At 49.0% G+C, this 14,660-nt stretch overlaps 1 long non-coding RNA gene across 1 annotated transcript in view; it reads left to right on the forward strand.

The window, feature by feature from the left end:
- LOC143434460 (uncharacterized) overlaps positions 1-12,050 on the forward strand; it is a 30,019-nt gene extending 17,969 nt beyond the window's left edge. The window contains exons 2-3 of the long non-coding RNA XR_013103932.1: positions 9,117-9,285; positions 11,180-12,050. This is a non-coding gene — a long non-coding RNA (uncharacterized LOC143434460). The remainder of the gene's footprint in view (positions 1-9,116; positions 9,286-11,179) is intronic.
- The last annotated feature ends 2,610 nt before the right edge of the window (positions 12,051-14,660 follow it).

Here is a 14,660-nt window from a genome sequence, read left to right on the forward strand (position 1 = left end):
GGTTGTGTGGAGGATGTCTGAGGCATGTAGGCATTCAAGCTTGCGAGCGCACTCCCTTGGGAGCAGCCTTACCCGAGGAGAGATATCCCAATTCACATCAAGTCCAACGCCTGGTGCTGACTCTGTGAGACTTGGGACCTGAAGTCTCCTCATGGCCTCTGAGATTCATTCTGTTCCACTGGCCACTGAGCTCAAATCTCTGCAGTTGGGACTGAGAGGAAGCAGGTAGGCTCAGTGGCTAAACCTGGGCCTCTCTCTGACCCCTCATAGCTCATTCTCCACAGTTAGCCTTGTGCCAGGGCGTCCTCAGGAAGGCAAGGCAGACACCCTGCTTTCTGCTCTTCCCAGTGGGATTCCCAGGGATTCCCCACAAGCGTGGGGCCTCCTATATAGTCTGTGTCTGATCAGCTCCCACTCTCAAAGGGCAGGGATGTGGCAGAGCCTTACCCTTAAGCCATGGAGCAGGTCTTCCCTTCCTGCCTCCACATACTTGACCAGGAGTTATTTACACCTGGCCCTGCAGAGGAAATTGTTCTGATAATATCTCTCCTTGAATTGTTCTTGGAACTAGAGTTAGAGAGTCTCAAAGCCAGGCCTACCTGCCTCTGACCCCAACCGGAAGAAGGCTAATAGTACATCACGCTAGCCTAGTTAGAGAAGCTTAAATTTCTGGCTGACACAGGCCCCTGCCTGTACTGAGGATATCTGACCACCAGAGAAGGCCCAGGAGAAACAGTGAGGGCTGAGGCCCTCAAAGACAGTGCTGGGTGTGGCTGTGTGGAAGGCTATGCAGTGGCCATGAAGCAGGCATTCCCTGAAGGGGGCTGTCAAGGGTCATGCATCCTTTGTAAACAGGGGGTTGTTGGACGGTCTACGTCTAGAATATTCACAGGCCATCTCGTTCTCCCTGCACCGAGGCCCCACCGTCAGCTCCTTTTGTTATCTCTGCTATACTGTATACATTCTGTCCTTGTCTCCTCCCACCTGTATTTGATGCCCCTTCCTGCCACATCCTGATGGTTGCAGAGTCCTGGAAACTTGACTGGGCACTAAGAAAGGACAGACACACAGACAGAAGAGCCAGAACCTGGTTGGTTGGAAACACTCTGTTTGGAAACACCAACCGACAACCTGGAAGCATAGCGCATTTACTTCATACTCCCAAATCAAGGAGGCGGGTTTACTGTGTGCAGATGAACGAGGAGGCGGGGCTGTCTCTGTAAGGGAACAACCTCAGGCTGCAATCATCCAGGAGAGGAAAGTTGTCAACACTCTCCAGCCTGACCTGGGAAGTCTTTGTCACTTTTATGGGTCTGAGGGATTGGGGTCATTGAAATGACCATGCACATTCACTCAAGACTTTGTCTACTCTGCTCATTTGCTCAGGACTTTCTCAGCTCCCCACACCTTCCAGGCATTGAGTTTGCACACTCCCCTTGACCTTGGCTTCTCTGCAGGGTCAACTGGAGCACCTCAATTTCTCCCTAGCATAGCCCTGTCTTCTATTACCCTCCTAACCCACACTACAAATCAGGGATAAAGTTCTTAGCCTTCCAGTGGGCATAAAGACAGCCTGAATTTGAGCCAGGCATGGTGGCACATAGGTTTAATGCCAGCACTAGGGAAGTAAAAGCAGGTAGATCTCTGAATTAAAGGCAAGCCTGGTCTACAAAGCAGGTTATAGGACAGCCAGGGTTACACAGAGAAACACTGTTTTTACACACACACACACACACACACACACACACACACACACACACACACATTAAAAAGGAAAGGCCTGGATTCTGAGGCTCTGTTTTCAAAACCACAGTAAATCAAGGGCCATAGGCCCCAGGACAGTACCTCGAAGGAGGTACCTCTTTAAAGCACTGAGCTGCTGGGAGCTGCTATGAGATTGACCCAAGACTCCCTGTCTACCAGCATCCAAAGCCTGCTCTAAGTCCCTGCTGAAGGTGGAACTCAACCTGAGGCAGGGTTCCTGCTTACCCGGAGATGAAATCCACCCTTAAATGGTGCCAACTGGCTGGTCCCCATCTCAGTGGAAGGCTGGGCCTCAGGCTCCAGGTTACAGGGAAGCAGTGGGTGGAAGGACTCTGATTCCCATGTGGATACACAGACCTGTGCCTCCTGATCCCATCAGTGCTAGTAAGATCTTCATGAGAGAATTTCCCTCTACCCTCCACAGGGAGAATGTGGCTGTGTTTCTATGCACCTAGGTATACAGGTGAAACACATGTACCTGCATGTACTTCACCCTCATAAACACACATTTACATATGTTTGCACACACACACACACATATGTATATGTATGTTTGTATATGCACAAATATATCCATGTATATATCTGTGCATTGCTTACAACCAAGATATACATGTGCACAGGCATGCACATGTATGCATACATTGTACATTTGAGACACACTGTGCCATAGATATATAAACACACAAATAGATATACATAAAGTACATATGCATATGTGCATACACAAATGACATAGTGCCTATTTACTTTCCTATACATGCCCCAAAGCAGCCAAGTAAGTAGATCCAAAACTGAGGTATGATGCAGTGAGATCAGAGTTCCCAGGTGCAGTAGGCTATTCTGAGCCAGCAGGACAGCACTGAGCCATCATGGGGCTGGATGCTGCAGGAGCCTTAGCAGGTACCTAGAATCCAGCAAACCAGGACAGGGGATATTGGTTAAAGGAATTCCATCACAATATTTTAAAAATCTACCTTTCTTCATGTAAGGCCTTCAGTTTAATAACTATCCAGGGCTTACCCTTAAACTCACCGCAGCTTACCACTAAGGACTTTATGACAGATTTGCCACTCGTCTGAGAAGTGGCCTGAATCCAGGTTGTTAGAGCTGATAGATTTATCAAAGCTCTTGCTGGCTCAGAGCAGAAAAGAAGCGCCCAGAAGCCAAGAGAGGAGAGATGGAAGCAAAAGGGAGAATTAGACGAGGAGACGAGGAGATGGCAGCTGTGCTGCAGAAGAGGGGGGCAAGGCAGGGCTTAAAACCTAAATCTCAGAGGATGGAAAGCATCTCCAGTTTCCAAGCAAGGGTGCATATGTTCTTCTCTGCTTCACTAAGGCAGCCCTGCAGACCTCAGCAAGTGTGGGGAAGGCTCAGCTTCAACGTCTGGGACAACTGCAATATATACGGCTCCTACACAGAACCTCTGTGAGGCCAGGGAACAGGACTGCCTATCCTGCCCACTGCCCAACTCTAACGTTATATGAAAATATTCTACCTCTCTCCATTGCTCTCCACACTCTTCAGGGATTCTCCCAGACAATGGCCTTTAAGCTCTCCATCCTTGCCCTGTCTCTGGTCATTCTACTGCTTGTCCCCAGAGGGCTTATGACAGCTCATTTTCTGCATAAACTCCACTGAACTTCCCAGAGAGAGCTGGCTCAGCAGTATGCAGTGCTGAGGGCAGTTCCCTGAGAGACTGTTGGAACCAGCAGCCTGAGTGGAGATGCCTCCCTCACACGGAGGACTTACCCAATCAACTGAGGTTTGAACAGGACAGTAAAGCTGAATTCACTCTGTGATAAGAGAATTTCCTCTACCTGAATGAATGCTCTGTCCAGGACACTGACCTTTTCCTGAACTCAGCTCAGTGCCTGGGACTTATCCCTCAGCTTTTCTGCCTCAGATAGGAATGGGCCCACAAGTATTTCTGGTCTTTAGCTTATAAATGAACAAGAATGGGACTTCTTGCTCTGCACAAACACTGGAACCTATTTCTTGTAATAAATATAACACAGACACACACACATGCGTACACACACACACACACACACACACACACACACACACACACACACACTGATGCTTCTTTTTCTCTGGAGAGCCCTGGCAAAGCCAGTGTACACCTTAGCACCAGGTCAAACGCATCTTAAGGGGAGAAGACAAAGGTACCCAGTAATGGGAAAGTTGTCCCATCCTCAAGACTTGGAACTTACCTCTCACTGGTCTCCTGCTGCTCCCATGTCTCCTCTTCCTGATCAGCCACTTGTCCCACTCCTAACAATGGCCCAGAGTCCTTTTGATTTTACAAAATCAAGGTATCTGCCCCTGTCTCATACTCTTGCTGGTGTGATCTGACAGTGTGTGGCTATCTGTTACCTGTTGGGGTGGAACCTGGTGCAGGGGTTCTACTGTGGGTTTTGGTGGGAGTCACCCATACACCCCACCATAGCGCTATGTACTCACAGTTAGCAGAGTGGCTTCTGAAACCTATGGTCTAGAGATTTTCTGAATGTCATGTGTTAGGGTTGGATGGTTAGTCCCCAGACCTCACCAAAGAGGCAGCTAGAACCTCTTACCACTGTTGAAGTTAGGCCTGGTTCTGCCTCCTGGCCCCATGCTCCCAGAAATAAGACTCAAACTCAAAATATATTCACAAACACTTTGGCCATATAGCTAGGCTTTACTCTGACTAGATCATAACTAATGATATACACTTATTCTGATCTACATCCTGCCATGTGACTGGTTACCTGTGCTCAGGTACCATGTATCTGTCTCCTCATATCTTCCTAGCTAATCTCCTGCCTAGCTCTCACCCAGAATCCCCCCCCCCAGGTGTCTCACCTACCACTTCCTGTCTAAGCCATAGGCCATAGGCTTTTCAATTAACAGGTGACGCATGCATACAATACACAAGAGATTCTCTCTACGCACTGCCCTATGCATGCCTCCCACAATTCCCTTGTGAACTCTTCCCACAGTTCCCCTGTGAATCTCTCCCATGGTACCCCTGACCTTTGTAGTACTGTCTTGCTGGGACATTCATCCATGGGACCAGCAGGCACACACTTAACCACTTTGATGCTCAGTCCCCCTTTGTGGAATGTTCGGAAAATGCCAAGAGTTCTAAGAGAAGCACTGCAAGTCCCCTGAGGTTTCACAGTTTTCCCTCCTCAAACAGAGCTCAGTGTGAGGTGCTCTGGACCCCTGCTGGAAGAAGTGAAACAGAAGACAGCACACATGAAGAGCATGTGAGGCAGCTCTCAGCGGTGGCTGTAACAAAGGCAGGAGAGGGCCCTTCTACCGCAGCACTTCCCAGAGCCTTTCTTGTGCTGGTAAGAAAAACACAAGAACATATCTGAAAACCAACATCCTGTGGACGTTCTTCACACCTCAGGCTCGCTTGCCACATCTTATGTCATGGGGGACTTGTGCTTGGTTTTAATTCGATTCGGCAGACGCGGTATCAGTGCTGGTGCTGAGGGTGCTTGGAGCCTCCGATCTATAATTCTCAACCAAGATCCACACCCGACGTCTGGAAATTAAGATGTCAGAGTTTGCACACGTCAGAGTCCATGATGCTCTTCAGCGCCACTGGGTGGAAAGATGCTAAGGTTAAAGGCATCGCCTCTGCCTCTTTGAGCCCCAGAGACCATTTGGTCACAGCATCCTGCCAGCAAGCAGCGTCTCCACCCTGGGTGGCACCAATCTCGGTAACCCTTTCTCAAATGCTTCACAGAAGGAACCTTCTGAGGGCCACCATCGGTGGCCCCATCCCTGCATCTCGGCAGAGCCTTGCAGCGAGAAATTGCTCATATGGGGAAAGCCTCCAGGGGGTCTTTGGTAAGACAGAAGATGGTAGCTCTGCTGTCTGGAGCCCCACTCCATTGAAGGAGGAGGAATGCACTTAGGTACAGATTTGCGCTCACCACCCAGCCTCCCTCCTATGAGCTAACTGACCTTGTTATTTTGAGCCTCCGTTTCCTCATCTGAAAATGCAGTAGCAAATTCTGAGGGGGAGAGGTGTACAAAGGATGTACTCAGGAAATGTCCTGTGGGACTGCTTAGAGCATGGGGACATCAGGAAGAGAAACTAGGAGTCAGGGCCTGTAGGAGAGCCACAGGTGCCCTGGGCAACTGATGCACATGGCTGAAGCTAGCAGAGTAGGGCAGATGGACACACAGCAGGTGCCTGTCCTGAATCAAGGGCTCTCCAGGGTACCAGGGAACTGGGTATTCCCAGATCACCATGTCTGCTGGCAAGTGGCTCAACTGGCCTGCGTAGAGGTCATCAAAGAGCTATCCCAGAGCTGGCTGTAGAGAAGAAAGTACATCAGATGGGTTGACCTAGCAGCAAGAAGCAGGGCCATCACTCACTGGAGACTGCAACCTCAGCAGACTGTGCTGATGATTCAGGATGCTGCCTGGCCTCTAGCCAGACTTGGTAAGCAAGTGCATGCCTCATCCCTCCATCCCTTCCCTGTTCCTACCAACTCAGTTTCAGCATGTTATCATGTCAGGGCTGGAGGGTGCTGAGCACAGCAGTCTGCAAACCTCACTGATTCCTGCCAGCAGAAGTCCAGCTGCTCCTTAGTGGCCTACTTGTTTGTGATGGGTGTTTCTAGCAGTGCGAGACAGGTCGCAGGAATTGTGAATCCATCATGTGCTCCACAGCTCAGGTCGTAGCCATCTTTGCCCTCTCTCGATTCCCACTCTGAATCTCTGAAGGGCCTCTGTGCAGCCCAGCATGGGGCTGGGCCATCCTCCTGTGGGCCCCACTAGGAGGAAGGTTTCTAAACTGCCTCCAGGTAGGCTCCATGGCAAATACATCTGAGGTGTGCAGGGAAGGCCCCAGGATATAAAGACCGCAAGCTGGCTCCTGGAGGCAGAAACTGGGCAGAGACCACAGAGGGTCTCTGCTCACTGGCCTGCTCCTCATGGATCACTCTACTTGATTAATTGTATACATTCCAGAACCACATGTCCTAGGATTGCTCCATTCACCATGGGTCGGCCCCTCCCACAGCAATCGCTGATCAAGAAGATGCCTCCACCCACTTGGTTACAGGCCAAATTGATGGAGAATATTCTCTCTTCCAAGATGACTACAGCTTGTGTCAAGCTGACAAAGACTAATCAGTACTAAGGACGTGGGCAAGGGAAATACAAAGACACCCCGCAGCTCTGCAGTCTGTTTCCTATCTTCTAGAGCAACCAGATTTGACCAGTGACCTGGAATGTCATTGGGTCCCACAACTGGTGGATTCCTTTCAGCCATCCCTGGTCAGTTCTGCCTCTGGCGACAGGCAAACTTTTATGACTACAGTATCATTATATTATTCTGTGCCTGTGTTTCCTTTAGACTAGTAGATATTCTTCTCTTGGCAGAACAAGACGTGCTCTGTAACTATCACTCCCCCACCAGTGGAAACAAGCCACTTAGAAATGATGGAGGGGGCCCCATCACTGTCTCTTAGACAGCCTGATACTCGTCTCATGCAACGTGTCAAACCACAGCTAAAGGGACTCAGACACCCTCCAGGCAGAAGCTGCCCAAGCCACACACTTCGAGGTAGAAGAAAAAAAAGCTTGATCCATCACAGGACACAGAAGTCTTGCTGTGAGAACAAACCAGCGCCTGCTATAATGCTGCTTTCCTCAGGAATTGTCTGAGCTGGGCCCCCAAACCCCATTCCCCAGCACACATATTAATGGGACACCTACAACCTTCCAGCATTCACTTCAGAACAGCTTTGAGTTATGGGGCATAACATTACAGCTCTCTAGGCCCTGGAACTAAAAGGACACCTCTCTGTCTTAAGATGTTTCCTGGAGAGACTTAGAAATGTCAGTTCCCTGCAGATAATGACAGCATCGACCAAGAAAAGAAAACATTCTGTCTGCGACAGTTAATCTTGACCGCCAACTCAAAGGGATCCAGAACCAACAAAGACTGATTTCTGAGCAGTTCTGGAAGGCATTTCCAGGAAGGATCAATGGAGTGGGGATATCCTCCCCTACAGGAAGAAGTATCTTTCAGGGCTGTAAGAGGTCCGAGGGTATGCAGTGTTGTCTGCCTTTGTTGGTGAGCACATTCTTCTGTTCCTGCTGGTCCTGTCCTATGCTGTTTTCAGATGCTTCTTCTTCAGGTCTCCAGGAGTCCTCCAGGCCCTCAGCACCAGATTGGGATGTCAGAGCTTGGTGGCCTAAGTGGCATCTCTGGTCTTCAAACAGCCACTGTTGGACTATTCAATCCAACCCGTACTGTGCAAGCCCGTCTAGCAAATCCCTCTTGTGATGCACATCCCTTCCGTTGGTTGGGGACTCTGACTAATGCTCGAAGACAGGCTTGCTGGGCTACTTAGATGAGTATGGGAGATGCAAAAGCATCTCTGGCAAATAGAGTTCCAGAGACCATGAAGGGCCTCTCAAGAATCCCATGAGCCTCTAGGACCTCCTCTTCCTCCGTGATGGATTGCTTACAGTCCACATATTATAAGAGTTCCATCCACTAGGCCTTCACTCCAGTGTGTTACCACTGCAACATCTGCAGCGGCCCTGCTTCCTAATACAAGGCTGCTCTCAAGCAGGAAGCCAATTCTGATGGGCTAACAATTGTGTGGGAAATACATTTAAAATAGAATTCCCCAATTCCAGCCCAGAAATTCTGCTTTGACAACTTCAGGCTCCAGCAAGGATGGTGCCACCATCTGTGACACAGACAGTCCTTCATGGAGAGCCTTCTGCAAGGAGAAGACCATCCTGCTGTGTGTCAGACTTCCTACTGGGAACCTAAGTCCTTAATCCTGTCCTACCGTCTGCCCACAGCTCTCCGGTCTGACCACCCAAGTCCCACCCTAGATCAGAACCACAACTTTGAGAGGTCAGGACCCCAGGGCCTACCCATTCCTCTCATTGTCTGGATATTATTACTACATTGGCTATAACCATATCATATTGAACCAGTAGGTTCCTCTGTGCCCCAAACGGAAAATTAATTAAGTTTAAGGCTTCGGGTTATGTAAAACAAATTAAGTCTCTGCTTCACCAATTTATGACTCTAAACCTTCACTCTCAGTTTACTTATGATATGAGATGTTGAGTAAAGCAGAATATACCTTAAAGAATGGAAGCCATGTGGATATGAGATTACATGAACTGATTCAACTTTAGAACTAGGTCAAAAATAAGGTTTTTAACCCCGGTGCATGGGAGAACTCCGGGCCGCTGAATTATTCATGCCGGTGCGCACGCCACTGTTTTAAATGAGACTACTTGAATGTTGGTTTGGAAGGTCATTACACCCAGGAAAAATGCAAATGGGTTTTCCTTCTTTTTAATTGTCACAGCCTGAGAATCACCCCCACGTGGAAATGAAATGGAAGCAGGTTCCATCCCTGGTGGGGAGACCAGCTTCTCTACTGACTCCTCTTTTCAGATGTAGATTGGGAGCCTGTTCCCCAGGGCAACATCTTCCCCATGGAGACCCCGGCTTGATGGGTGAGGAAGAGAGTGGAGGTACTATTTAAAGCATGTTCTAATAATCGAATAATAAGGCGTCTCTTTCTTGGAGAGGGTGGAATTGGGGGGAAAGCTCAATTAGCCTAAAAAATGTCTCCTCACTCTGACCACTGAGAATGAGCGGTCCTATCAGGTTCACTCCTGGGAGTCCTACAACAGATTTTTGTTCTGGGTGCTCAGACGGGGTATTGGGACTTGTCCAGGGCTGCTAGCTATTTGATGATGTGGGTGTTTGACTCCCTTCTAGTTCCAGCCTGGTGCTCTCCACTCTGCACCTCTGGTCTAACATTAGCAAGCCCACCAGGAGACAGCATTTCAGTGGGCCCCCTCTGGAGTACTAGAGTTTCATGCCCTGGCTAGTATTCCCTTTGCTTCTGTGATAAGTCAGGAACTCACTCCAACCATTACCATTCAAGGTCTACCAGGTGCCCAGTCGCTGTGGGCCAAGTCAGAAGACTCTCCTCCTCCTGAAGCCACAGGCAGGGGTGGAGAGACAGGCTCGGGAAGGTTCCCAGCCCCCAAGCTAAAACAGCTGCTTCTATCCAGAACAGTGATGACTAGATTTTTAACCACAGCATTAGCCAAGGAGCTTGGGAAAGTGTAGATTCTTTGGGTATGTTCAGCACTCGGGCTGCAATGGGAATTCAGAGAATAACATCTAGCTTTCAGAATAACCCCTCCCTACACCTAGTAAGAATCCCTCTGGTGGTTAGAAGTCATCAGGCTACTGGCTTGGGTACTCACAGGACCTGAGCCAGCCGCAGGACAAGACATTCTCAGAACATTCCTGCCAAGCCCTACAGACCCACAGACAGAGCCACACCCCAGAATACAGTCAGCTATCAGCTGGTAACTGAATCTCATGCCATATGACAAAGGAGACAAGTGAGGCCAGGGTCACAGAGACACAGCCTGCCTCTGTGTCTCTGTAGACAGAATAATGACCTCCAGTAACAATGCCTATTCCTTATTCTCTGGACCTGTGACTGTCATCTTACCCAGAAGGGCATTTGCAGGTGGGACTAAGAGGGAAGGCTGCCTTGTGCCTTCCACTAGCTGATTTGACCTTCTGGCCTATCAGGCATCAAGGGGACCTGACACAGAAGCAAGATGTGAGGATGGTTTGACTGGAAGTTCAGGTGTCAATGGGCAGACAGACTGTGCCACACACATATGCCAGGAGGACAGAGAAGTGCAGGGAGGCTGCACCTCAGAGAGGAAAAAGCACTTCAAAGCTGTCCATTAAACCTCTGGCGCACCCAGGTTCTTGCCCCTGATACTTCCTTTTAAAGGGAGAAGCTGAGATAAAAAGTCCTTGGGTCACTTGTCCCTACAGTGGGCACCAGAGGCAAGTGTATCCTCTTAGGCAGAGGAAGCTGGCCATGCCGCCTGGGCTGATGGTCCTTACCCAGGTGGTCACTCATTTACCATCTATCTGGATCCAACTCCTGTACTTGTTCACCTACCCTGCTTCCCTTTTCTTCACCCTGTATCCTCTGCAGGGAAGGCATGCAGGGCAAACCATGTCTCTGCACCCTGGCCTCACCTGTCACCTTTGTCATACCATCTGAGATCCAGTTACCACCTCAGAGCTCTCCATACTCTGGGGTGGAGTTCTTTCTGGGCTCCGGGTTGTTCCGGAGGATACACTTGCTCTTGGCCTCCATAGCTCTGCAGCTGTTAGAAGCAAGAACCTGGTTCCTCATGGTGGTCAGGGCCTCCTGGGAAGAAGGTGTGATGGATGCTAGCTGCTGACTCTGAGTGTGTGCGTGTGCGTGTGCATGTGTGTGTGTGTGTGCATCAGTGTGCCCTCCAGGGTGTGCAGAGTCTAGAAGTCAACATTAGCTGTCTTCTATTGCTCATCACTCCATTTTTTTTTTTTTCGTGTCAGGGTCTTTCACTGAACCTGGAGCTCTCTGTGTGAGCTAGACTAGCAGGCCAGCAAGTTCCTAGATTCTCCTGTTCTCTGCTTACATGGATGCAGAATATCAGGACTCAAGTCCTGATGCTTGATCAGAAGGCACAGTACCTCGTGAGAATCCAGCCCATCCTCTGCCTTCATCTCACCCTGGAGCTTTACTCAACTCACTTCAACCTGTACTCTGAATGTGACACTCAGGCCAGCTCCTCCACACCTACCAACCAAGCTGCAGTCCAGCCACCTCATGCCCTACCCCACCCTGTGGGGAACCTCCCATCCATCAGAGCCATTGCTCTGGCCAGAATCCTTCCTTATGCTCTGTCCTCTTCTTCTGACACACCTACACCCAGCAGTCTAGATCCATCACATGTAGGCAAGAGTCACATGGCTCCTGTGACCCAGTCCTGGGAGAGACCCAGGGTCCACCTCAGGGTTTCTAGTCACCTAGGGAATTGGAAAGTACCTTCCTCCCCTTCCCTAAACCATTTTTGAGAGTGAACTGCTTCTTGGTGTTTCTAAGAACTTGTTGGTTTTTTTTCTCCCATGCTAGCCAAGGAACAATACTATCCAGGTGACTTTGGGAAAGTTGGTCTGAGGTGTTATTTCTCAAAAAGAAACAAGCACTTCTGCCCAGCTGTCAATATGAATAAGCTGTGAACCACACAGAAAGGTTCATTAAATACTAATATTCTTTTCAAATGGATGAATGAATGAATGAATGAATGAATAAAGTAGAGAGCAATAGAAAAAAACTAACTGGAGCCTTTGGCTTTCACAAGAACACACAGATAAACACACACACAAACTTGTATATATACATAAGAACACCATCAGATCTAGGCATTGTGGCTCAAACTCCTAATCCCAAGATTTAGGAGCCACGGGCAGGAGGATGGAGGCTGACCTATACAGGGAGTTTTAGGATAGCCAAGATTATATAGCATGACCCTATTTTAAAAAGAAGAAGGAGGAGGAGGGGGAGGAGGAAGAGGGGGAGGAGGGAGGGGGAAGAGGAGAAGAAGGAAGAGAGGGAGAGGGAGGAAGAGGAAGTGGAAGAGGAAGAAGAGAAAGAAAGAAAGAAAGAAAGAAAGAAAGAAAGAAAGAAAAAAGCAAAGCAAAGCAAAGCAAAGCAAAGCAAAGCAAAGCAAAGCAAAGCAAAGCAAAGCAAAGCAAAGCAAAGCAAAGCAAAGCAAAGCAAAGCAAAGCAAAGCAAAGCAAAGCAAAGCACCTGGATATGATGTTGTCAGTCTCAGCCCTTGAGAACACAACAGAGAAGTGGGAGCTCCCGTGGGGAGCTGGAGTGTGCAGAGGCACAGTGGCCACAGACAGGATGGCCTGTGTGTCCAGCATGGTTGACACATGTGAGGTTACAAAAGACCCTCAGAGAGTACAAAAGAGGCCTGGATGTCCTGATGCAACAGGCGAGCGAGATCCACGGATGCATTTTAAGGTTCTGGTGACTCAGGTCTGTCACCACATCTCCTTGAAAAACTGAGGCAGGGAGCTAGAAAATCCAGGTCAACACGGACAAATTGGATTCTGTCTCAAAATAAGAAGTAGGAATGGCTAGGGGTTGCTCAGAGGTACAATACTTACTTGCCTAGCATGTGCAGGGCCATGGGTTCAACCCTAGTACTGTAAAAGGTAGGGGAGAGGGAGTGAGGAGAGGAAAGAGAATGGAGAAGGGAGGAAAGGAGGAGGAGGAGGAAGGAGAGGAGGAAAAAGTGGAGGAAGCCAGCTGCCACTGGTTGATGTCCCAGAACGCTCACTGTGGTCTGCCCTGGAAAGTGGAGCACACATGCCCCAGGATTTCCTCCCTGTGTGTTAATGAGTTGCAAAGCAGAAGTGGTAATCCTACTGTCTTCTGTTAAGCCAGCCCATGACAAAGTGATCAAAAATAAAAAAAAAAAAATACTACTCCACTCTTGTGACTAAGTGTCTATTATTTGGGATACTAAAACAAATGTTCATCAAAACATATTGTGTAAAAGTGGGGCTGGAGAGATGGCTTAGCACTTAAGGCTGCTCTTCCAAAAGACCTATTCAATTCCCAGGACCCACATGACGCCTCACAACTATTTGTAACTCCAATTCCAGGGGTGTTGACTCCCTTATACAAACTTTATGTAGGCAAAATACCAATGCACATAATAATTTAAAAGTATATCATTTAAAAATGCGTTCAGATCCACATAAACTTCTAAGTCTGTAAAGAAACCAAAATGTGTCAGGTGCATTCCTTTAATCCCAGCACTTGGGAGGCAGAGGCCAGCCTGGTCTATGTAAAAGTTCCAAGACAACCAGGGCTACACAGAGAAATCTTGTTTGGAAAAAACCAAACCAAACCAAACCAAACCAAACCAAACCAAACCAAACCAAACCAAACCAAACCAAACAACAACAAAAAGAACCCAAACGGTTTGGGGGTGTTGGTTCCCTGCTGCTGCATGCCATCCGCACCCCACTTCTGGAAGTTCACCTTTAATGGTAAGCCAAACAGGAATCAGGCTACATGCTTATACCTTCAAGTTGGGCAGCTGTCAGAGTCTCTCTAGGCCAGTCTGTGTCCAAAGGTCCACAGGGAGGGTGCTCTAGTGCATCAGAAAAAGCTGTGATTGAAGGACAACCCCCAAAATCCACCTACACCCTCCACACCCCAGGGAATGGTTTGAAGACCCAGGACTGGCAAAATCAGATCAGGCTACCTGGGCAAACCAAGGGAAGCAGAGGGTGGAGCCTCAGCCCTTCAAGTGTGTCCGAGCAGGTGGGTGAGTGAGTAAGACTGTGAAGGCCACTGGGGGCTAGGGGACCGAACTCAAATTCCCACTAAAATTTCTAGGGGGAGGCTCAGAGACAGCTCCACATTGCAGCTGCTTCAGAGAGACGGGTGGGCAGAGATCTGCTGGAAGTTCAAGGGCCCGCCCCTTCTCGGATGACAGAAGTGGGTTGGGGAAAGTGGTCAAGTTCAGGAGGAGACATCAAATTTGCATATTTTGCCTTCCCTTCTGCTGCCACGGCATTTGATCCATTCCGTGGCTGGGGAAGTGAAGGAAAATGATTTAGCAGGCTGAAAGACTTTAAATGTGGGGGATGTTGGAAAATGGGGCGGGGCATAGCCAAGCTCCAGTCGTCTGCCTCCCAGCCCAGCAAAGCCCTAACCAGGCCTGATTGCTCGATCCTGGATAGAATGGCCATTCCCACATTGTGAGCTAAGCTTGCCATAATGGGTCCAAGGGAAAGAAAATAATGTCCTGGCCTGTGGGTTTCCTTGTCCATACCTTTCCGCCTAGGTCCCTCTTCCCCATACCATCCAGCCAGATGTTTAGTCATTTAGACTTTATTTTGTGTCTTCATTGGATGGCAGTCCTTCTTCCCAAACAATAGCGTTTTAACGTGGTGTCCGGTCCCTTGCTACAGTGATTTCCCCTCTGGGCCACTGAGGATGAGAAGG

The sequence above is a fragment of the Arvicanthis niloticus genome, chromosome 15 (assembly GCF_011762505.2).
Source record: "Arvicanthis niloticus isolate mArvNil1 chromosome 15, mArvNil1.pat.X, whole genome shotgun sequence".
In the NCBI taxonomy this organism is placed as follows: Eukaryota; Metazoa; Chordata; class Mammalia; order Rodentia; family Muridae; genus Arvicanthis; species Arvicanthis niloticus.